The 23,535-nt window shown below is 39.7% G+C and overlaps 1 long non-coding RNA gene and 1 pseudogene across 2 annotated transcripts in view; both read left to right on the top strand.

Moving 5' to 3' along the window:
* Nucleotides 1-19,810, top strand: part of LOC129056848 (uncharacterized) — a 46,441-nt gene extending 26,631 nt beyond the window's left edge. The window contains exons 3-4 of one of the 2 annotated variants that reach the window (XR_008521439.1): nucleotides 2,482-2,583; nucleotides 16,669-19,810. This is a non-coding gene — a long non-coding RNA (uncharacterized LOC129056848). Of the gene's footprint in view, nucleotides 1-2,481; nucleotides 2,584-16,665 lie in introns of both variants that reach the window. The other variant, XR_008521440.1, reaches the window with a different exon arrangement.
* Nucleotides 9,546-11,771, top strand: LOC100437286 (tubby-related protein 3-like; annotated as a pseudogene).
* Nucleotides 19,811-23,535: the final 3,725 nt, after the last annotated feature.

Genomic DNA, 23,535 nt, shown 5'->3' with positions numbered 1-23,535 from the left:
GAAAGCTTGAAATGCCTTCTCAGCCAAATATATTAATTGCTGCGAAAGGCAACATGAGGGTGGGTTGTTTATAAAATCTCTTTCTATAAAATATGCGTCTTCCAACGAATATGAACCAAACTGTCAAAATTAGTGAATGTATATATATTTTTTCCACTGATGAGGTGCAGTTCCTAACCTACCTTATAATTGAGTTAACCCACAGATAACTGTTTTAAAAATTTTTCCATCCATTAGAGTCCTTTGTAAAAAGAAATGTAGTATCTATTAAAGACTGCATGTTAGAAAAACAACACCTTCCTAATTTATTCTGCTTAGAAAAGATTCTGAGAGAACGCTAAACCAAAAGAGATGGTGGGATATAGTGTGTGGAGATTTCATTTGGGAAAAGCAGGATCCTGTTTCAGGAATCCTAATTTGACCTGGGCTTGTTGGGATATAAGGTAATGACCATGTGGCTAGCTCATTCTTCGACTGGTTGATTTCTGGCTTCTGTTTGCATTGACACAGGCGGTTGTTATTAGTGGTGATGTTCATCTTGTGTTTCTGTGTGTCTTTCTCTCCAGAATGAAAGACATGCTTTTCAGCTTTAGGGTCCTGCTTCATGACAAAAAGGAGTTTCTAGGTCATGCTACAACTTCTCTTGCCAACAACATTCCTTCTATGTCTGCTGAGGTACAAAATATTTCCATATAACCAAAATCCCTGTGAGCTACAAGCTAACTCAAATAAGCATTGATGCATAAAGAAAAAATAACCTACCCTGAGGCTGCACCTGCCTAGTAAAGAATGGAGCAGAGTATGTGGGCTGAAAAGGAGATGCTTAGGGAAGTTTTTGTTTATCCCAACTGGCAATCATTAGTTTCAAATCTGCAGGAAGAATGGAAGTCAGGAGATAAATTGTGAAAAAAGAGTAAAAAAGAAAATCTTATGGGTTATTTGGTTAAATGGAGCTTGTGGAAGATTAGAAAAACAAATAAAAATGAAAAATGAACCAAAAGAGATACCCTATTCTAATTGAGTGCATGTGGAAAAAAATTTCAACGTGGAAACTGCTGTTATGTTGTCTTTGAGAATAGGAACATGGATGAAGTGCAATTGGAAGCTTTTGAATGGAACCCTCATCTTCAGCAATAGATCAAAGAATTCCATAAAAACTCATGTAAAATCCCCTTGAATGTCAGAGGGATCTCAAGTAAGCAGAATCCACAAGGATTAAGTTTCCTTCTAAAAAGCAGTATGTGTGCTTAATTCGCTACTTGGCTTGGAGTGTACTACAGTGGAGACATTTTATTTAGAAGTAAGTGAGAAAAGCTGTTAAACCATATAATAATGATAATGGTAATGATTATGATGTTGGTGACAATGAGAACAAACTCCTTGTAGTGCTTAGTTGTAAGCACTTCCCATATATTAACTCATTTAGCCCTTATAATAACTCTATGAATTAGAAATTATTATCTTGATGTCCATATTATAGAAGGAACTGAATTGAACTACAGGGAGATTAGAGGACTCACCCAAGGTCACATATATAGTAAATGGTGGAAGTGGAGCTGAAACTCAAGCAAATCTCTTTCAGGGGCTACACTTTTAACCATTGGTTAAGCTGCTTTTCTACACAATAAAAAATGCTTTGTTCACATTTTTCTTAGTGCTTATTGTTGTGTGAGTAAAATGTAGAAATCTGTAAACTCATGTAGTTCAGGTGTCCCAGCCCGGCTGACTTGGATCCCTATGCAGGTTAAGAAGTATGTCTCATGTATGGTGAACATTACATCGATGCTGACTTCTTGTTATCTGTACACATTATCATCCAGATTGTGTATTTTAAAATATACAGTAGTACCTCAAATATTTCATTTTAAGGAAACAAATCTACTTATGACAATGTTAAATGGAAATTCATGTGATATGGTTTGGTTCTGTGTCCCCACCCAAATCTCATGTTGAACTGTAATCTCCAGTGTTACAGGTGGGGCCTGTTGGGAGGTGATTGGATCATCAGGGTGATTTCTCATTGCTTAACACATTCTGTTGGTGCTGTCATCACAATAGTAAGTTGTCATGAGATCTGGTGTGCAGCACCTCCTCCTTCTCTTTCTTCCTCCTGCTCTGGTTATGTGAAGTGCCACTCTCCCTTTGCCTCCTGCCATGATTGTAAGGTTCCTGAGGCATCCCCAGAAGCCAAGCTGATGCTGCCATGCTTCCTGTACAACCTGTGGAACTGTGAGCCAATTAAACCTCTTCTCTTTATAAATTACCCTGTCTTAGGTATTTCTTTACAGCAATAAGAGAACTTACTAATACACCATGTTAAAAGGGAATCCTCCACAATTTTGCAGATTCTTGTCACCTGGAAGGAGTTGTTTGGAGTAATGTAAAGAAGGCAAGTTCAGCCACTGGTGTCGCCTACTCAACACCTCATCTCCTCCTTTATTATCTCCTCCTCATTCCCACTTTTTCCTCTTTCTTTTCTAGACCTGTCCTAACACTGAAGGATCATAAAAAATTTGCTTTCACCAAGAAGTTCAGAAACTTTAACATGGCTGATGTGATAAAGTGTTGGGTCTTTCTCTGAAGGTAAGTTTTCCTCCCATTAATCGTTTTAAAATAGAACATAGGCCGGGCATGGTGGCTAACACCTGTAATCCCAACACCTTGGGAGGTGGAGGCGGGAGGATCACTTGAGGTCAGGAGTTCGAGACCAGCCTGGCCAACATGGTGAAATCTCGTCTCTACTAAAAAGATGCAAAAATTAGCCTGGCATGATGGCACATGCCTGTAGTCTCAGCTACTTGGGAGGCTGAGGCACGAGAATCACTTCAACCTGGGAGGTGGAGGTTGCAGTGAGCTGAGATCTTGCCACTGCACTCTAGCTTGGGAGACAGAGCGAGACTCCAGCTCAAAATAATAATAATAATAATAATAATAATAATAATAATAATGATAATAATAATTTAAAATTCCATGACTTTGATCAAACCTGAAGGAACTCCAAAACCAAAAAAAGGTTGAGGGAGGATCTATGTGGCTCTGTGTGCATTGACATAATTTGCCTACTCTTGTACTCCCTGCAAATGTTAAATGCTGTAAAACATGGGTTTTCTATTTAATCAAATCTTACACGTTTAAGGCTTTTGCTTAGCAAATTTATCTGAGCATTGGCTTGACATTTTTTAATTATGTAATCATTCAGATAATCCTTTAGACCCTGGCTTTCGAAGTGTGATCTGCATATCTCTGAAGGTCCTCTGGATTCTTTTGAGGGATCGAACATGTCAAAGCTATTTTTGTAATACTACTAAAAAATGTGTTTTGTTCTTCTCACTGTTTGTCATTTACCCTGCTGATGCAAATGTAATGGTAGGTCTAACTGCTGGTCCCATAGCACAAACCAAGGCAGTGGTACCAAGCTGTGCTAATAGTCATCACTTTCTTCACCTCCACATACTTGCAGCAAAAAAAGTAATATTTCAGTCTCACTCAAAATGCTCCTAATGAAGCAGTAAAATTTATTATTAATTTTTTAAACATCTAGATTCTGAAATGAACATGCTTTTAAGGTTGTGTGTGACAAAATGGGGAGTATGTGTAAAGAATTTCTGTATTCTTCAATCCATAGCTGTCTTGTGCAAACGCACTTGTGCAATTACTTAAGTTGCAAGCCAAACTAGCTGCTTTTTTCATGGAACATTATTTTCTTTTGAAACAGTGACTAACAGACAAACTGTGCTTTTCAGACTTCTGCATTTGGCCAAGAGTTTTGGAAAATCAACAAAATGCACCTGTCCTTTCAAGGAACAAAACTGACAACATTTGTTTCCAGTAATAGAGTTCAAGCTTTCATGTGAAAATTAGAATTATGGAAAATTTATATCTGTCCCATGAGTTTGACAGCTTCCCAATTTTAAAAGGCTTTTTTGATGAGATTTGTGGTAATAATAGCGAATGTTATTTTTTTGCATTGAATAATGAAATATGTCAATATTAGGAAAATATTTAACTTAATAAACCAATACGTTCCAAATGACCATTGCATAAGAATTAAAAAATCAAACAAGGGTAAAGATCTATTCCAAGTGAAGATAGGCAAAAATTTTAACCTAAAAGACATGAAATGTTGTTTCAGATATTCCACATTGCAACTAATCTTTAAGAAATTACCATGTCTTGCGTTTTGGTGTTGTATCAAAGAAGAATGTCCAAAATTATCTGAAATGACTCCTAAATATACTCCTTTTTTTTTTCCATGTATTTCAACCAAAACAACATATCCAAATTACTTAATTAGAGCCCATCTATCCTCTAGTAAGCCAAACATAAAGGAGGGTTACAAAAACTGTAAAACAATGCTACTCTTCTCACTAGTATTGATTGCTTTGGTAAGTCTTATTTTTTATAAATATATATTATTTGTGCCACTGTGTAATGGGTTTATAATTCTCATTTTAAAATAATAATTTAAATTTTTTCCATTTTAATTTCTAAAATGCTATGCAGTGATAATATTAGTCACATTAAACGAAGCTCTTTTAAGTCCTCAATACTTTTTTTATGAGTGTAAAATAGTCCTGAGACCCAAAAGTTTAAGAAATTCTGCCTTAGATATCTAGTCTTAGTGGCTACAAGCTCCATGTCTTATCATGACGGAAGTGCCATGCAGTACTGCAAAGGCCGTTAGGTTGTTGTCTACAGACTTTAGTCTGATCATAACTTACCCATTTACCAGCTCTGTGATCTTAGCTAATTAACTTGGTGTCCCTGAGCCCTCAATCCCTTTACTTGTAAGATGGATATAATAATAACTACTTAGAATGTTAGACAGTTTCTATGAGTTGCTACAGGTAATTGGCCTATTCCAATGTCTGGAATGTAGTAGGCAATAAATACGTAGCAGGTCCTTTCTGTTTCCCCAGGTGCCTATATCCATTCTACAATTATGTTGTATTGCCTCTAAATCCTTTAATTTTCCTCCCAATATTACAACAAAAAACACTTGCTTATTTCTTACATAATTAATACCTTCTCTAAATCCCTTCTTTTGACAAAATTTTTGAACCAAAGTAATACACACATATGTATATATATCAGAATATAATACACACATATGTATATATATCAGAATATAATATATATACAGAATATAATATCATATAATATATATACAGAATATATATATCAGAATATAATATATATGATATATATATCATATATCAGAAATAAATGGAAGCACAGATAGTAACTAAGGTCATACAAACAATAAGCATTGGAGCCAGAACTCTGCACAGTACGCCACTGGTTCTGTATGCATCAAGTTAATATATGACTAATGGAAAATTGATTTAGTCACATCAATGTCTGCTCATTTTAGAAATTTCAACAGTTTCCCCTCCCTCCTTGCATTACTACCTCCATTGGAAAACAGACAGACCTACCATCATTTATATGGGTAGAGCCAGCCAACACACTTACTCCTCTTCTTCCAGGTAGTAGCTTTTTGTAACTGGAGTTACTTAAACACAATCAGATAATTGCTTCTGGTGGGTAAATAGAAATAATTTAATATTTTCCTTCCACATAATTGCATTTTAATCAATTTATTGGATCAATCCTTTATTATTAATTGTTACCTGACAGCCTATGTTAACTATCTTTAAATTGCCAGGTTTGGAGAGAAAGGGAAATTGATTTTTGCTTATATCAGCATGTTTGTATCCAATGGATACTGGAACTATTTTTTTTTAAAGAACATAATTACATAAATGTCTGACACACATTGTATATAAACTCAAGTAGTAATTTCAAAACACATCATAATTTTTAGAACAGATGCTACAAAGCTACCAGAAGAATCTAAACAAGCCATTTTTGGGTGCCATGGGAATACTTTTCTTAATTTTTTCTTTTTCTTACTTAGATGTTAAATGACTGTCATTATTTATATCATCTCCTGTGCCTAATCAGGTTAATGCATATCACCAAACATTTTTCTACAATAGGACACAACTTTTATTATTTTCCCCTAGTTCAGTGCAAAGCTTTATAGATTCATAGAATATTAAAGCATAAGGGGCCCTGAGGGACCATCTAGTTTATCTGTCTAAATTTACAGGTGGAGAAATTACTGGCACTGTACATGGTTCACAGTGGGGAGTAGAGGCAGGGATCTGGAATGAAGGAAGGATGGGATTTGGATTTCTTTTTCTAAATTTCCTTGTCAACTTTGGTGACCCTCTGCCTTCAGAATTCTTTTTCTCTACTATGTGTTTTCTTTGATCCCTGTCCCTTTTTCTCTGTCTTGATGGCAACTGAAACAGAGGCTACAGATCTTTCTCCTTTATTCCTCAAAATTCCACTCTCTTGATGCCACCATGGGAAATGGACTTTCACTGGAGATAAGTTGGAGTAATGGCATGAGAGGATTTTGTCTCATCACAATATGGGAGAAGACATTAAGCTGAATATTAGATTTCTCCCTTCTTAAATCTCTCAATGATTCTGGCAATTTCTACCTTCTGGTAATTTCCACCATGTTCTTTATATATCTTCAGCTTATTACCAACTTCTTTCTCCTGTGTCTTCTCCCAGCTCCATACCACTTTTCTGGGGACACAGTTCTTTAATCTAACTCTGTGTTCCTGCTAACTCATCCCCTTGAGGACTTACTTTTTGTTAACTTCAGTTTTTTAGTGTATTTTCTTAAACAAAAACAGTTATTTCCCTAACAGTAACTTTGATGCCAACAACGAAATAATATATATACGTTATATTTTATAAATATTATATCTTAGCAGACGTATACTTAAGGGGCTTTTTGAACAACCGGCAAAAGTGCTTAATTCTACCAAGGGAGGTCAGTGTCTTAGTCAATTTGGGCTGCTATAATGAAAAAAATAAAACCATAGACTGTGTGGGTTAAACAACAAATTTTATTTTTCACAGTTTTGGAGGCCAGGACTTCCAAGATCAGGATGCCAGCAGATCCTGTGTCTAGTGAGGGCTCTCTTCCTAGTTTGTAGATGGCCACCTTCTTGCTGTATCCTCACATAGTCAAGAGGGAGATCATCTGTCTTGTGTCTTATATAATGACACTAATCCCATTCATGAGGACTCCATTCTCATGACACAATTACCTTCCAAAGGCTCCACCCTCAAATACTATCACACTGAGCATTAGTCTTTAACATATGAATTTGGAGGGGTGGGGCACAAATACTCAGTCCACCAGAGTCAGATAAAGCAACAAGTTTTCTCTGGGAATAAGAGGAGGCAAAATTGGGGAGGAAATTATATCAGGCTAATAGACCAGGTAAAGGTGAATACAGTAAAGTGGCAGATTACAGGGGGTAAAGGGTGCCTAAAATCCATGGTTCCTATGGCTGGTGGGAGAAAATGATAGGCAGTTGCATACAGGGGCAGATATCAATAGGTCTTCTTATGTTGGTAAGGAATTTACATGGGGATCCAGGGCACTTGGATCTGGTTCATTAACCTCTTTCCCAATCAGACCTGCTCCCCATCCACTGTGGCACTACCTTAGTTGAGTCCGTCACATCTTTCTTGTAATATTACATTATTTTAAGGTACAGAGATGAGGAAAAAAATGAGCTTCAGGAAAATAGACCCCTAACTCAGCGTGTTTAGAGGAAAATGTGTGGAGAAGTAGTAAGACTCAAGCTGGAGAGACAAGCAGTAGCCAAGACTCTTTCTAAGGACAACTCTGATCTCTCAACTCTCTTTTAGATCCCAGCTAACAGAGGACCAACCCAAATGTATTTATGCAAACTCCAGGCAGGAGGCTTAATGTAAAAACCCTTCTTCTGACTCTCCTGCAAAAGAAACATAACCAATTTACATTTCTAGCAAATTTCCAGCGTAGTATAAAAGTTTATTACAAAAATGAATATCAAAATAACAATATTTTTTTGATAGAGATCGAAGAAACTAGTAAAGAAGCTCCATATTTATGAGAACTGGTTGTAATAACTTTAGTTATTTGAGACCATCTGTGCGAACATGGAAATAGCCTCATTATATGTAAACACATAATAGTAGTTATTAAAATTTGATTCTTTTTGTACTGTACTCAAGAGAAACAGAGAAGCTAAGGTAGGTTTTCTGTGAATGTGGAATCAGAGAAACAAGTATATGTGAAAAGAAACTGCAGAGTTTGCAAATATTTTCTGGAATATCTAAAATTTTCATTAGAAAATCCAAGACGCCACATAGCTAGCACCAGCTATTGGCCTAACCTTAACCAGGCAGACCTGGCCATGCCCTGCATGGGGATGTCCACAGTCATCCAAACCAGCAGGCTGCCTTTCGAAGTGCTCTCTGCCACATCACATGTATACACATGCCTGCATATTTTTTCTCATACACAGAACTATCCTTCAAAATCTGTATTACTCTAAATTTTACAGATGAGACAAAAGTCTCAGCTACTGAATGAGTGCTCAAGACTATAGAATTGATAAGCCAATATGTAATTCAGATTCTTGCTTCTCAAAAGCTAGCCCTTTTCTCCTTGCACCTTTCTGTTATCATGGAATCAGCTTTTCCCATGGGACTTATAAGCTAGCTAGAGTCTTAAAGCCTTTCCTTTGATATATATTGCAAGAAGATAGCAATAATTTGAACCATCTAAACTTGTGGTTCATAGTTCAAACATGTTTACTATTTACTCATGAAGTTCTTTTGAATACTAGTTTTCCCTACTTTGCAGATATAAGCTGAAACCATGCAAAATGGTTTTAATAGTCAACGTGAAAATTCTTTCTGTAACTTTTAAAAATTTTTTGTGAAATCATTACTCTTGTCAAGTTTGTAAATGTACTAAAAATGATGAAAACAGTAAAATTAATATTTAGTATACTATAATTGAAAACACAAACACTGAGGATGAAAGCATTTTATGATTTGTAAAAAATTAATTAAGAGTGCTTTAGGACATGAGGGCGATCCGGCTGAGCCGTCTGTTACCCTATTGATCGCCAGGGTTCATTCGGCTGACCTGGCTGGCTAGGCTTGTGTGCTCTTCTTCCCTCACCGCTCTACGTGCATCCCTCCTGTCCCTCCCTCTGTGGAAGAGGACGTCCCCCAGAGAAGAGGACCAGTCTTTGATCAAAGGTATAGGAGTAGCTGCGCCCCCATGCTAGACTCTCCAAACAAGCTCTTTTGTTTTTTAAGACGGAGTCTCACTCTGTCGCTAGGCTGGAGTGCAATGGTACGATCTCAGCTCACTGCAACCTCCGCCTCCTGGGTTCAAGTGATTCTCCTGCCTCAGCTTCCTGAGTAGTTGTGACTACAGGCGCACACTACCACACCCAGCTATTTTTTGTATTTTTAATAGAGATGGGTTTTCACCATGTTGGCCAGGATGGTCTCGATCTCTTGACCTCCTGATCTATCCGCCTTGGCCTCCCTAAGTGCTAGGATTACAGGCGTGAGCCACCACCCCTGGCCAACAAGCTCTTAAAAGTAGTTTAGAGCCATGTGTGGCTAGGAGTGGGGACATGGTTGCCACTTAAACAGCAGCAGGCATGAACGCCTGTCGCTGCCAGCTTGGTTCCAGTGGGGACAGTGTCTTTCACGATGAGACGATGAAACTTTAACAGCTGGCGCTGGATAATCGGAGAGCACTGCTCAAGAAGCAGCAGAGAAAAAAGCACCTTCAGCCATTCATGGTGCAGCCAAATCCAGAAGCCAGGCTAAGTTGGGTGAAGCCAAAGGCCAATGAGGAGCGGACTCCTTTGGTGGACTCTCATCCCCCCCCACAGCAATGTCATCTTCATGGCATTGATGGTCCGGCTGCTGTCATGAAGCCAGATGCTCAAGATTTGGAAACCAAAGTTCATGTTCTTTCAGTCAGCTCCCCTGTTCTGGGAGAAAACGCTGAAGAGAGTGTTGATGGGGAAAACACCTTGGATACTGCTTCCAAGCCAGATCTTCAGAAGATTTTCCAAAAACAATAGTATCTCAGATAGTCTGAACTTTGATGAGGAGACTGATGGTGAGGAAGAAGAAGGAAAGAAAAGATCCCAGGCTACATATTCAGAAAAAGAAAGATCCAATTCCGCATCCAGCCTGCACTCGACCGCAGATGCAGCTGCTTCCGGTTCCGATGCTGCTGCCCAACCGGTCGATAACGAGCTGGGAGAAGTGGAGGAACTGGAGGACTTTGCTTCCGTTTTCGATTTTGTAGCCCAACCGCTGCATAACCGGCTGGGAGAAGTGGAGGGCCTGGAGGACTTTTAAGTATAGTCCTGCCCCTTGAAGTGTCACAGTAAGATGTCATATAATCAGGGATAAAAAAAAGGAATGGATTGGGGCCCCTGCTCCACTTACTGTGTATACTTGGAAAAAGAAGAAAATCAGAACACATTTCTTCTTACAGCTAGAAAGCGGGAAAAGAGCAAATCATCCAACCACCTTATCTCCACTGATCCAGCTGATTTATCTCGTGAAGGAGAAAGGTATACTGGCAAACTTAGATCCAACCTCAGGGGAACCAAGTTTACAGTTTATGACCGCGGTGTCTGCCCCATCACGGCCGGAGTCTGGTAGGGAAGGCTCACACACGGCAGGAGCTGGCTGTCGTCTCCTGTGAAACAGATGAAGTGGGATCTGAAAGTCCTAGGAAAATGTCTGTGATCATTCCCGGAATTACGGTGAATCACGAGCAGATCCCATTTCAGCCACGAAGTAACTACGACAGCTTGTTCTCAAGATGGCAGAACAAAACTATGGTCCGGGTGCCGTGGCCCACACCTGTAATCCCAGCATTTTGGAAGCAGATGCGGGTGGATGGCTTGAGGCCAGGAGGTCGAGACCAGCCTGGCCAACGTGGCGAAATCTTGGCTCTACAATACAAAAATTTACCGGTTCAGTAGCGCGCGCGCCTGTCATCCCAGGTATTCGCGGGGCTGAGGCACGAGAATCTCTGGAACCCCGGTGGCGGAGGTTGCAGTGAGGCGAGATCGCGCCACTGCACTCCAGCCTGGGCAGATTGAGACTTTGTCTCAAAAAAAAAAAAACAAAAAACAAAACAAAAAAGACAGGTGGCAGGAGAGGCTTTGGGGAGGATTCCCAGTGAACGCGAGCCCTGCAGGCCTAGGCAGGGCTTTGGGCTTTCTTCTTGGCTCTCTGAAGCCTGGATCATGGGCACGAAAGGTGTTTTGCTAAGTTTTTTGGATTATCAGCACCCCTCTGCGTATTATGTGACTCATAGACCAGTTCGCCCTTCCCAGAATGTATCTGAAACTTGAGAACGCAAGAGTTCTGTGAGCTCTGCTCTCAGCACTGTTCAGCCACAGCCCTTGTGCACATAACTGCCAGCATTGGGCGAGGCACCTGTGGCGGCTGCTCCCTTTGATTTCCTTTCTGTGGACTGACCTCTTATCCCTGCCTATTCCTGCATCACATTAGATAAGCATGTTAAGGAGAGCCAACTGGGAGCTGCGAAGACCCTGGGCTCATCTCCCACTGACAAGTCCCACCTGCTGGGTGTGGACAAGACTGTTTCCATCTCAGGCATGCTTCCCCTCAAGTGCCTCCCGCACAGCCTTGCCCAGAAGCCTCACAACTCGTCACAATCACTCCTCCCCCAGTCTCCACTCCCCTTCCCCACACTGTCATCCTGAGGCACTGCCTGGCAAGCTACCTTCACTGAACACAGACGCTAAGGAGAACTTAACAGTGGGCCTGCTGGACCTCATCCTGTTCCTCCTCCTCCTTCTGGTTTAAAGAGATATATAAATAACGTAATTTCACATAATTCCTGTTTGTGTGTGCAATTATTGGTTTTATATAAGTTCTATTTATACCTTTTATATGTTATAGAAATAAAAGTTAATTTCCATAGAAAAAGAGAGAATAGGCAGTGCTTACCTTCTTCTCATCATAAAACTTACAACATGGAGTCAGCATCTTTTCAATGCTTTATCCAATTGTCATACTCCTTTCTAAATTTGGATCAGCTTGCACCATTGTATTCTTTGTGTCTTCGATGTCTTGAAGTATCTCTGAGAATTCCTATAATGTGAAGGTTTCTTCTTACCAGCTTCACTTCCTCTACAACACCTTCATTCTTTTCTTCACAACCATTTCCCTCATTTAGGTTGATAAGCTCACCTTCACTAAGCTCCTCTGGCTGCATACTGAGTCTCTCAATGGCAGCAGCATCAACATTCCCATGGCCGGCTATTGCTTCTATGAATCCATTTATGTTTGATTTGAATTTCACATCCAATGCTATCAATTTTCATTTTTTGTTGGACAGCTTTGTTGGCCAATTCCCTCTCTTGATTGCCTATTTTTATAAAATGTCTCATGGGTCTATCACTGGGAGACAAAGAGGGAACACAACTACATGTTTTGTTGTCTGTGTGGAAACTGAACAAATAACAAATGCAACAGTGACTGATCACCAGTACACTATGAAAGAAGTGATTAGGTTGGTTACTGATCATGATGTACATCTGTTATTTACAAAGTGATTTAAGGAGTGAAGAGCTTGCAGCAAAATTTGTACTTCATGTCATTATTCACAATCTACCATGGGAACTAAAATTTGAACGAAGATGTTGGGTGGGTGCGGTGGCTCACACCTATAATCCCAGCACTTTGGGAGGCTGAGGCAGGTGGATCACTTAAGGCCAGGAGTTCAAGGCCAGCCTGGCCAACATGGCGGAACTCTATCTCTACCAAAAATACAAAAATTAGCCAGGCATGGTGGTGCATGCCTGTAATCCCAGTTACTCAGGAGGTTGAGGCAGGCCAATCACTTGAACCCAAGAGGCGGAGGTTGCAGTGAGCTGAGATCATGCCACTGCACTCCGGCCTGGGGGACAGAGTGAGACTCTATCTCAAAAAAACAAAAAACAAACAAACAAAAAAACCCTAAGTTGTTGGGGCACTGACATTATTCAACTAAACCATGATGACTGAAATTCACGCAAAGTGGAATCATGTACGGTGAGGGCTACCTATATAAACATAATCAAACCCTTGAGTATTCTGGGATGGACTCCACTTTTTTTTTTTTTGTCATGTTGGTTACTTTCCTTCCTTGTGTCTCTGACCTCAAAGGCAGTAGAGGGTGATGGCTTAACTGATTCTGGAGTTAAATTGCCTTTGGTTGCAGACTAGACTGCCAGTTCCTGTCTGTAACTTGTCTCACACCTGTTTTTCTCTGCTCCTCTATTTTCTCATCTGGTAAAACTATAATAATGACCATCCCTATCTTGTAGAGTTTTGTGAGCATTGCATGAAAGAATCCATGTAAAACCCTCAGCATGTATCAATCACAGAATAAAAGCCCAGTAAACACTTTTATTTTAATGACATTATTACTCATAGTAGGTGGTTCTGAAAAGTTATTTATTTAACAAATATTTATTGATGTTCTGCTATGTATTTGTTGCTGAGAATATAGTGGGGAAAGGTTTTTCCCCATAGAGCTTACACTCTAGTGAGGCAAACATGATTTGTTCATTAAAAATTAATATTCATTTAGAAAGATAAAAAATAAGCCTATGAAAAGATAGAAACACATAAAACTAATAGAAAAATAATTTCAGATAAATCACGTTAAATGCTTTTTTAAAAGTGAGGTTGTAAAACTGTTAAGTGCCGAAGAAAAAAAATAAGTGAATTTTTTGGACAGCCTAAGAGCTCTGCCCATGTTTTAGGTACCTGAGAAAGAGCCACCTTTAGTCTTTCCCAACACAAATCTTTAAATCTGCCCTTTAGAAAATCATTTCCATGATGATGTATTTGCCTAGTTCTTGAAGTGAAAGAAAAACACCGATTTCACCAATATTTACTTATTGCTGCTAACAGATCTAAATGTTGAACTGCAGTTGGCCACCTCTGTACCCATTGCGAGTTTTTATCTTCTTTTACGGATGAGTGTATTTGACTATGTCATCCCAGACTTTCCTTATGATAAGCTGAAGTATTTGCTCATATAAATATTTCAGGAAGCAATACAAGGAGACTTGGAAAGAATGCTTGAAGAGGAGATAGATCTATGTCCAGATCCTCCTGCTATAACACTTACATGTGTTCTCCCTGTTCTTTAAGCAGAAAAACAAAAAAGCACAGTTCTAAAAATACTTTATCGGTGCAATATTTCCAGATTTGAAGACTTTTAGAGAGGGCCTAAAAAGGGCCCAGCTAGGGGCTGACAGAGTAGCTGCCCTGTCTTTAGAATGCAGGCTATGAAGGGGGCATCAGGCTCTCATTGTAGCACACATGGAATGTGGGAGGAAGAATTCTCCATGAATATCTTTGTATTTTGAAGAACCTTAATTATAACAAAAGTGGTATTTTGACAATTCTCTCAACAATGTGGGGGAAAGGAGGCTTGATGCTCAAATGATGTATTTCCTTGATTACTCTGAAGCTTCTCTTCATGTGGAGAGGGTCTTCTTGCAGTGTGAGGCAGACCGCTTGGGCATTCAAGGAGAAGGGGTGGGTCCTGTTCCACAAGGCAGATTAGCTGCAACCATATGCATGTACAAAAGGAATAATGAGGGTAAAACCACACAGTAGCGATTGTGAACTTTCTGCTTCCAAATTCTCCCAAGCTTTGAAGCAGGCGAAGTACAGGGCCTGCTGTCTCTGCTGAACAAACAGTAATGGTTCCAGCTGCATCCTCTCCTATACCATCCACTATTCCTTCAAAGAACTGAAAATAGAAGAAGCCAGCTTTCAAATAAAAAGTGCATATCCCAGCACTTTGGGAGGCCGAGACGGGCGAATCACAAGGTCAGGAGATTGAGACCATCCTGGCTAGCACAATGAAACCCTGTCTCTACTAAAAATACAAAAAATTAGCCAGGCATGGTGGCAGGCGCCTGTAGTCCCAGCTATTTGGGAGGCTGAGGCAGGAGAATGGTGTGAACCTGGGAGGCACAGCTTGCAGTGAGCCGAGATCGCACCACTGCATTCCTGCCTGGGCGACAGAGAGAGACTCTGTCTCAAAAAAAAAAAAAAAAAAAAGGTGCGCGTCATTGTTGGTGGATCAGGTGGGAATCTTGGTGCAGAGGGGTGGGGTGTGTGGCTTGTGAAATGAAGTTTGTTTTGACAAAAGGTAGTGCAATCTTCTTCAGAGAAATTCATGTTTAAAGAATGCTCAAAACACCGAAAATAAAATTTAAAAAGAAAAAGAGGATCAGCAATAAAGCTATTAGGAAGTACAGGTCAAAATCAAGGATTAATTAACTCAATATATATTTAATGAGAAAATACTTTATGGCAGGCAGGGCTGCTGTGTATGACTGTGCAGCGTTTAGACTGCAGAAGAGCACTTGGCTGCTCACAAAGAAACTGTATAGGGTGGCGGAGGCCCTAGAGTCAGACAAGTTTTTCTGTCTGGGGATAAAATGGTGAATCAAATAGACAAAGTCTGTCTCCTCACAGAGTGTACATTTCAGTGCAGGATGCAGACACATTAGTAGGCATGTATATGACAGTGTGTTGGATGTCATGTATGTGGAGTGTCATGGGTGCATGGAAGAGGACCTTGATCCACAGAGAATCCTTCTGGAGCGGCTATAGGTGGCACCATGGAGTACAGGCTGACACCTGTACATTTGTTGCTCAAATGACATATTTCCTTAATTATTATAAAGGTTCTCTGCACGTGGAGAGGATCATCTCCCAGTGTGAGGCAGAGAGCTTGGGCATTCAAGAAGGGGCAGTTCCTGTTCCATAAGGCAGATTAGCCACAACCACATGCCTGAACAAAAGCAACAATGGGGGTAAAACCACACAGTATGTGAGCAATGGGAGTGCTTCAGACAAAGGGAGTGAAATTGGCAAAAGCTCAAGCAAAAGAAAGGCCTGATACTTTCAAGCCTCTGACTGAATTCAGTTTTAATTGGAGCACCAAGAGCAAGGATGGAGAAGGAGCTGGAGAGGGAGGTAAGGGCTTGCTCACGCACAGTCCAGTCAACCATGCTAAAGTGTTTGGAGCAGTGAGTGAATGTTTGCAAGCAGGAAAGGGGAAGGGTCCCAGGATCTGCATTTTGCAAAGACCATTATGAATGCCAGGTCCAGATTGATTTGAGAGGAACAAGAGGAGAAAAAGGATGCATACCACACACTGCAGATTTTACTTTGGAAGCTTGTAAATAGTCTATTAAAAAATTTAAATAAATTAAAAAGGAATTAGTTAGAATTGAAAGTAAAATTCCATAAATGACCTTACCCATTTGTCCACTTGGTGACAAAACCACACAGAGAAAAGTTGTTCTAAGTGATTTCAAAAAACGTAAACAATTGTGTAACCCCAGTGGGATATACCCCAAGGAAAAAAATTCCCTGCAAAAAAATCACTTAAACTGTTTTCAGTAATTGTTGGAGGAAATGTTAATATAATTATTCTAAGATTTTTAATCTAATATATGTAAAGCCACAAAAACATTGTAATTTTAAAGGAATTTAAAATTTGTAATACAAGAACAAGAAGGAATTGTTTTTGTATTACAAATTGTAGAGACTTAAAATTTTTTTTTTTTTTTTAGGGAAAACATGTGAACGACATTTTTGGTGATAACAGGTGGGGCCCAAGGGTAGTCTAAAGTGGGAAGATAAAGACAAAAAAGCAAAATTATTCTACAAATTAAATAATAAGAAATTTCTGTTTTCTCTTAGCAGCTCAAGAAGGAAGGAGAATTTGAGGAAGGCTGAACTCAGAGAAGAGAGGTGATAAAATAGAGAGAAAGGTCTCTGGAGAGATCAGCTACACCATAGCCAGCTGGGACCTGTGGAGGACGAAGACCATTATGATATTCCCTGCAGCAGGAGGCAGCAAATGAACTGTCAGGCCAGTGAGGTCTGACACCAAATTATAAGTTGTCAAACATATACACAGTGTCTTTCCATCATACCTACATTTGTTAACGTTATTTTTATTTACCTTCTGTTTTGTGTCCAGCACTGATATTGTGCTAAATCTTTCAGGCAAAGTTTGGTGCCTTCATGACCTGACTATCTGTTTGCAGTAAGTATTTGGAGAAATGAGGGAGATGAGAGAAGAAGGGCTGTGTATGTTCACATTTTGGGGCACAGCAGTCCCCAGATCAGCTGGGGAAGCAAGGTGAGCTAGTGACAAGGTGGCCAGAAAGTATAGATAAGCAGCTAGAAACAGGAGTGGAGAGAGACAGGGTGAACCGGGCAGTGGGAGAGAGAGCTGGAAGTCTTAAGATTAAGCCAAGAAGTGTGGCAATAAGATGTTGTCACTCTGAGATGGGAGGGAGAGTTAGTCTTCATATTATGCCATATTAGATACTTATAATTGCTTGAGAGTCATACCTATGGATGTAATCTCTGCTATGCCCCAACTAGCCATGAGAATTGTGGGCAAGCTATTTCATGTCCCAGAGCTTCCTCAATTTCTTACTCCGTAAGTTTCTCCTTTGTTCTTATTTGCTTCATGGCACTGGAACCCCATCTGTTCCTGCTCACACACAGCCAATGGATCCACAACACACAACTGTACGGGCCCAGAGGTGGTGGGCTTCACTCTCAATCACTAATTTCCAAATAGAGCTGGAAAAAGAAGTTGATGAAGGGAGCTAGGTGAACTCATGGTAGTTACTAAGAATCCCCTTTCCTTGAATGCTCAGACTGATCCTGTTTTACAGACCTCTCGTGGCCCCAGTATCTTGGCACCGTTTGTCATGCAAAAGTTTATCTTGGGCAGATGGGATGTCTCCAAATCTTCCATTTGCCTGGCAAGCCTAAGACAGTGTTCTTGACGTGCTTTTGCTGCCTGCCCTGCTCAGCTTGGCATTGCCTGGTGGTGGTCACTGTGTCTGTGCAGTCTCTCCATTTCCTAATATCAGGCTCAACGCAAGGATGTGGGCTGAATCACAACTGAGGGGCACACTGAGAGCTGGGGGAGCACAGAAAGGTTGAGAATCAATGAGCAAATGACCAAGTATTTGAGGAGTTTAAATATATCTGAAATCTTGGAGCAATACAGCCAGTCCCTGGAAACAGGGTTAAATTTCAAACTTAAGCAATATAACACATGTCTATGAAGTTTCTGTTTTTCAATGCTTAAAACTCCCGTTGACACTATGGGGCTGAGAAAAGGCCCATTTTTACTTAAAGCAATAAGTGTGTCATTCACCAAGGCAACGCTACCTTTCCCATGATAAGTGGAACTAAAGCTCTTTTTGGGCTGCTACCAAAAATATGCTGAAGAACATCTATCACATAAACGAGATTCCTTAATTGTTTAGCATAAAGATTTTCCAGCATTCTAAATAAATTGATTCCTCCTAGTTTAAACAAGAAAATATGTCTTTTTTTTTTTTAAAGATATAAACAGTGACAGCTATAGAAGGATCAAATACAAAAAGAAATTTCTTCCTTTAAGTAATTTCCAGAGGTTGTGATTTTCTTAAAGACCACACACACGCTTACTCACACCCCCACACACACAGGACTAATACAAATTACAGCTAACTGGGAAAATCTCAACAATTTTTGCTAATTTATTTTGTTGGCTTTTCCCCCCTAAAAATGGCAGCAAAAATGAATAAAATTGTGAAGCTCTGCACAGTAATACAATGTTACCATGGAGAAACATGTAGAGTTGCTAATCCCATGCATTTAGTTGTTTAATTGATTGTTTTTATATTTTTTGATGCAAGAAGAGTGACATCAACTTGAAGACCCCATAAGATACTAACTTCATACAGGAACATTTTTTGCTTCTTTGATTTTTAGGGTTAACCTTACTTTTTCAGAGCCACGCATTTAATAATAATGCATTAATAGTAATGCATTTAACAGTAATGAGCACAAATGTTAAGTGTATGGTTTCAGTGGTAAACCTAAGATACGACCCAGTTTCTATCTAGACATCTTCCATTAGCCTTTGCTCTGACTGGTTTAAGAGAGATCCTACTTTCAACTTAAACAGAATAAGGACATCAACTTGCATTCCCTGTGCTCTTAATTAGTGTTTCCTACAAAACAATAAGGTAAAGCAAATAAACAGAAAAAACGCACAAGGGGTGTGAAATTCAAGTTGATGGTCAATAAGCACATGAGGGCATGTTCAACCTCCCTTATAAAAGAGAGAAAGGAAGATTAAAGAAACAATGATGCCATTTCTCACCTGCTCAGCAGATCAGCCAAAAATTAGAAGTCTGACCACCTGAGACTGGGTAAGGACATGGTGTTATGGGAATCCCACTAGCTGCTTGTGAGGTTACACATCTATATGTATATTTTGAAGGAAAATTTGGCATCATCTAGAAAAGCTGTACATTTTTTTTATTGTGAAATATTTTTAGTATATAAAAAAGGTAGAGAAAATATAATAAACCTCTTTGTATCTTCCATCTAGCATGAAAAATATACACTGAAAATGTTCTGTTTATCTTTCCTCATTCCCCTTTTCCTCATCTCAAGTGAAACCACTGTCTTGAACTTGGCATTTGTCATTTTTCATCCTTATTTCACTACTTATGTATGCATCCATACACCACATCTTTGACCTTTACATAAATGGTATTATATTGTATATTCCTTCCTGCAACTTGGGCTTTTGTTTATTCCCTTTTTCTTGAGCTAAATATTATCTTTATGAAATTAATCCACATGTTAATTTATCTATATATCCATGATATATGTAGCTGTAGCTTGTTAATTTTAACTTCTTATAGTGTTCCTTTGGTAAATACACTGTAGTTTATTTTTTAGTCCCCTACAGATGATCAATTAGTTTTATTTTTCCAGGTTTTTTGTTTTTTGGCTCTTATAAACAATACTGCAATAAGCATTATTGTGTGGATATTTACTGTGAAAATGTGGTTGAGTTTTTCTGGGTCTGTATCATACTCTATGGAGTAGTATGGGGTAGTTTAGAAGAAAATTTCTCAACCTTTAACATGCATTTGAACTTTCTAAAAATGCAAATTCCAATTCAGTAAATCTAGCGTGTGAATAGAAATTCTGCCTCTCTAACAAGCTCCAAGGTGATGGCAATGTTGCTGGTCCATGGACCATGCTGGGTATTTATGAGATCTCAGAGCTGTTTGCTTTCCAGGCAGCTTCTTAGTACATCCCTGTGAGCAAACATCAGCATGCTTGTAGTCTCTTCATCTGTACCACGAATGGCATTATTCTGGTTTACTCTTTAATACTGAATGGACCACTTTTCACAGTATAACCCTTCCAAACAACGGAATATGCCATAACGAAGTCTTTAAGAGATACAATACCATTTTTTTTGAGATGAGTCTTGCTCTGTTGCCCAGGCTGGAGTGCAGTGGTATGATCTCAGCTTACTGCAACCCTTGCCTCCTAAGTTCAAGTGATTCTCCTGCCTTAGCCTTCAGAGTATCTGGGATTACAGGTACAGGCCACCACACTCAGCTAATTTTTTGTATTTTGTAAAGACAGGGTTTCACCATGTTGGCCAGGCTGGTCTCGAACTCCTGACCTCAAATAATCCACCTGCCTTGGCCTCCCAAAGTGCTGGGATTACAGGCTTGAGCCACTGCACCTGGCTGAGATACAATAGCATTTCTTTGCAAAGTCTTAAGGTTGTTATAAAACACTCCTTGAATTTAATATATAGGTGAAGCTATATGTCAGCATTGGCCAGGCGCTAGTGCTGAGCACATACAATGCTGGAGTTAAAGGGTTGCCATGGCATTTGCCCAGGGGAAAAAGGCTGTGCCCCTTGTCTTTTATTTTCTTAACTAAGTGGTGAAATGTGTTTGCCTGGAGGTTTTTTGTTTTGTTGTTTTGTTTTTTGGTGTGTGTTTTGTTTTAATAAGAAATGTAATGAATGCACTTGGCAAAGAAAACCAAAATTAATGTGTGAAAAATAATGAAAGTAAGTCTCTCCCCACCCTGTGCTCTGGGCCCTCTCTTTAGAGGCAAGTGCTGCTGCCAGTTTCTTAGATACTGTAGCAGACAGAGCTTTACAGTGGCCTAATGACCCCCAACTTCTAGTTTCCCACCCTTGAGCTCTCTCATCCCTTGAAGAGGGCAGGACCTATGACTTGCTTCTGACCAAGAGAACACAGGAAAGGGGGCGGGCTATATGTGATGACAATTATGTGATGATGTGACTGTATTATGAAGACTGTAGTGCTATCTTGCTTGAGTTTCTTCTTTGCTTGCTGACTTTGAGGAAGCAAATGGCCATGCTGAAAACTTCACATGACAAGAAACTGTGGGCAACTGGTAGAAGGTGAGAGTGGCCTCCCATGGACAGACAGTGCTGATAGAGGAAAGCGCTCAGTCCTACAACCACAATATTGGATTCTGCCAGCAACCACATGGGTTTGAAAAAGTAGCTCCTTCTCCAGTCAAAACTCCAAATGAGAACCAGCCCCAGCTACCACCTTGATGGTAGCCTTGCAGAGAATCTGACTGAGCCATGCCCAGACCCCTAACCCAAAGAAACTGGGAGATAAGTGTGCATTGTTCTAAGCACTAAGTTTAAGGTGACATTGTTATACAGCAATAGAAAATTGATATGGTATCTTTCCATAAATTGTATGTGCAAAATATTTATACACGATTATTTTTGTTCCAATCTTGGAAATTATTCAATATGGTCATGTATACATCTACCCTTTTAATTTTTAAGGCTGCATAATATTCCAGTGATTGAGCATTCAAATTTTATTTAGCCAGTCCCCAGTTATGGATTTTTAGGTTGTTTTCCTAAAAGACCCCACTCTGTCACCAGAAAAACCTGAAAGTGGCTGCAATGCCTCGAGACAGTAAATTATTTTTTAACAAACTTCTCTTTTAGTTCCCACTTAACTGTCCACTTTGTCTTTATATCATTTCTTCCAGCTGAGGTTTTAAGCAGGGTTGCTAATCATCCTGGTTTGCCCAGAACTAAAGGGTTTTCTGGGATGCAGGACTTTCAGTGTTAACACCAGGACAGTCCTGGGGAAAAATGGGACAGTTGCTCACCCTATAACCCCTTTAAAAGTACAAATAAAAGGAAAAAGGTGAAAATCCCCAAAATTGCAAGTGACTTCCTCAAATCTCAGCCAACAGAGAAGGAAGAACATTTCTGATACCTGGCTTCTGCTGGCAGAGGGTCTGCTCATCTCAGCTTGGGGTTCCCTTTGAGGCCTCTGCTAAAAGTAAATATGTAAGTTTCTTTATCTAATGCAAGAATGAAAGGAAGACTTTGGGTTTTCGGAACAATAGTCTACCTCTTTTTATCAAAGGGATAAACCACTCAACCTAAAAGAATAGTTATCCACATAAGGCTTCGATTATCACCTAATAAAGCAGCAGGATTCTTCTATTATCACCTAAATAAAGCTGCCATGAAGCCGGAACAAATAGGCCAGGCAGAGAGAGTCTCTGCAAAATGAGAGGCTGTGAATTATAAAGGCTTTAGAAATGTGCGGCTGCAGACTGGATGATGCTTGCATTTGAGTCAGGCTGGCTAGAGGCCTTGAGTGGATGACTTCATGTCTCTGAATCTCAGCTTTCTCATCTCTTGGGTATGGTGCATGGCAGATATATATATTTTTTTCTTTTTATCATTATTATTATTATTATTATTATTATACTTTAGGCTCTATGGTACATGTGCGCAACGTGCAGGTAAGTTACATATGTATACATGTGCCATGCTGGTGCACTGCACCCACTAACTCGTCATCTAGCATTAGGTATATCTCCCAATGCTATCCCTCCCCCCTCCCCCCACCCCACAACAGTCCCCGAAGTGTGATGTTCCCCTTCCTGTGTCCATGTGTTCTCATTGTTCAATTCCCACCTATGAGTGAGAATATGCGGTGTTTGGTTTTTTGTTCTTGCGATAGTTTACTGAGAATGATGATTTCCAATTTCATCCATGTCCCTACAAAGGACGTGAACTCATCATTTTTTATGGCTGCATAGTATTCCATGGTGTATATGTGCCACATTTTCTTAATCCAGTCTATCATTGTTGGACATTTGGGTTGGTTCCAAGTCTTTGCTATTGTGAATAATGCCGCAATAAACATATGTGTGCATGTGTCTTTATAGCAGCATGATTTATAGTCCTTTGGGTATATACCCAGTAATGGGATGGCTGGGTCGAATGGAATTTGTAGTTCTAGATCCCTGAGGAATCGCCACACTGACTTCCACAAGGGTTGAACTAGTTTACAGTCCCACCAACAGTGTAAAAGTGTTCCTATTTCTCCACATCCTCTCCAGCACCTGTTGTTTCCTGACTTTTTAATGATTGCCGTTCTAACTGGTGTGAGATGGTATCTCATTGTGGTTTTGATTTGCATTTCTCTGATGGCCAGTGATGGTGAGCATTTTTTCATGTGTTTTTTGGCTGCATAAATGTCTTCTTTTGAGAAGTGTCTGTTCATGTCCTTCGCCCACTTTTTGATGGGGTTGTTTGTTTTTTTCTTGTAAATTTGTTGGAGTTCATTGTAGATTCTGGATATTAGCCCTTTGTCAGATGAGTAGGTTGCGAAAATTTTCTCCCATTTTGTAGGTTGTCTGTTCACTCTGACGGTA

The sequence above is a fragment of the Pongo abelii genome, chromosome 14, assembly GCF_028885655.2.
Source record: "Pongo abelii isolate AG06213 chromosome 14, NHGRI_mPonAbe1-v2.0_pri, whole genome shotgun sequence".
NCBI lineage: Eukaryota > Metazoa > Chordata > Mammalia > Primates > Hominidae > Pongo > Pongo abelii.
This window is presented reverse-complemented; position numbering and strand designations above follow the sequence as displayed.